The sequence below is a fragment of the Centruroides vittatus genome, unplaced genomic scaffold (genome assembly GCF_030686945.1).
Source record: "Centruroides vittatus isolate TY-2023 unplaced genomic scaffold, ASM3068694v2 contig_1168, whole genome shotgun sequence".
Taxonomy (NCBI): domain Eukaryota; kingdom Metazoa; phylum Arthropoda; class Arachnida; order Scorpiones; family Buthidae; genus Centruroides; species Centruroides vittatus.
Window position 1 is genome coordinate 2551567 of NW_027120749.1, and position 2013 is coordinate 2553579.

At 37.3% G+C, this 2013-nt stretch overlaps 1 pseudogene; it reads right to left on the bottom strand.

Annotated features, from left to right (window-relative positions):
* Positions 1-1590: 1590 nt before the first annotated feature.
* Positions 1591-1709, bottom strand: LOC136982688 (5S ribosomal RNA; annotated as a pseudogene).
* Positions 1710-2013: the final 304 nt, after the last annotated feature.

Consider the following 2013-nt stretch of genomic DNA (forward strand, 5'->3'; position numbering starts at 1 on the left):
CTTCTGCTGCATAAAGTGAATCTTCTCTCTTCCGAGATCACTTCCACCCACGTTCCACTTTTCACGGGATATGACTCTGCCACCCAAATACGACTTTGTCACCCGGAAATGACGTTTGACCTGGCTACGACTTAATTTACTGGACTTGACATTTCATCCCTGATTGGGTTTCTTCGTTTTCAGTTGACGGACAGACATTTCTGCACTGGTTGTACGACTTACTTCGATTAGATTAAAGTCTGATGATCTGCAAAGTGACAACCAAAACATGAAGCAATGTTTTTACCAGCTCAAAGACTCTGTTAATTGTCTATAAATGGACAAGGCAACTTATATTGTACGGACATTCACACTGTATTTAAACCGGTGTTCGACTGTCATTGTAGTCTGAACCAGAATTATAATTACTTCAACAATTAAATTTGTAAATCGAATTGTCTGAAGTGTATATAAACTTTCATATTTAATAAATTTTAATATGAAATTTAATTTTAAAGATTGGCTATTTATCAAAATAAATATTAAAATTGCACACTTTTAGATTCATTAAAACGTTTCTACTTTTATCGATATTTATTTCCATCCCTGTCATCGTTTAGGTTTACAATAACGTGACTATTTTTGATATAGAAACGGGCGATAAAGTAATTAAAATGAATACCATAGTTTTGCAATGAATTGGAAAATATCGGGAATTCACCAACAAAACTGCTCTGCCGCTTTTACAACGCCGAATTAGTGAATTCCGAAGCAAAAAGGCCGTTCTGCAGTATCGCAGTCACACAGCGCCAAGTGGAAAATTCACTAATACACGAATCAAAATTGCCGATCTCTCTCTCTATTAAACGTCTGTAGTAAATGTCAATATGTCGTTCGAAAGATACTTGTTTTCTTAGGTAGCGTGCAAAATTCCGGGTTTTTCTGTAAAGGGATTGCCGAAATATAACCAGTTGAAAAGTGCAAAAATCTCCATAAATGCTGTAACTTTTCTCTTTCTTATTCATTTGGCGGTGCAAATGCTCCTAGAGAAAGAACACCGCTGGCTCTAAAGAGGTCATATTTTAAACTTAAGCCTTTCTCGTTATCAGTGAGGTGCTGGCGAAACTTGCGGGTGGATAAATCAAACTTGGCGGGGTCCTATCCCTTGCTTTTATCGCTTCTTAAAATAAAATTAACCCGAACAAATGTTGTTGTTCAGAATAACAAAAGCTCAAATTTATGCAAATTAAATTTTTTTGTAGCGATTACACTAACAGCATATTGTGGGTGGCCGTCGTGACGCCCAGCGCCCACGGAATTGTTGGTCGTAGCTGCCTCGGGTTTGAAACTACAAACTACAGGGATTTCGGAAGTTCCTAGCTTAGCAAAACGCATTTAAACGCTCAGTTTAAATGCGTTTATTACGTGTAAAAGAACACTTTTTAATTGATACTTACCGAGAATTTTTAAAACAATGCACAGGAAGCTAAAAATTACAGAAAAGAAATGTTTGCTTGACATAATGTATTAAAAAAAATTACTGCGCCAAGTGATAAATTTTATTAGACGAAAGAAAAAGAGACAGGTCGAAGATTGAAAGGAAAAGAATAGTGACAGCAGCACCCGGTATTGCCAGGTCGTCTCCGCCCCAAGTACTGAGCGTGCCCGACGCTCCTTGACTTCGGTGATCGGACGAGAACCGGTATTTTCAGCGTGGTATGGCCGCTGTCCGAGACAAATCGCCAGCACAGCATCACTTATGTATATTCGTACCTAATTTGCGCCTCGAATATCGCCTTTTGTCCTTCTTCCCATCACATTACACTTTAAACCAGGTTTTCTTAAAGCGTTCGATATTACATCGACAGGATCGATGGGGGAAAAAGTTCATTAAAAATTGACAATGTCAGTCAATTTTACCAACTTAATAAGACTTATTATATGTGTAATATTATAAATAATAAACAATCTGAAAATCCCACGAGCAATTCTTTTATTGTCACAACGTCGGGATGTTAACTTTTTCATTTATTT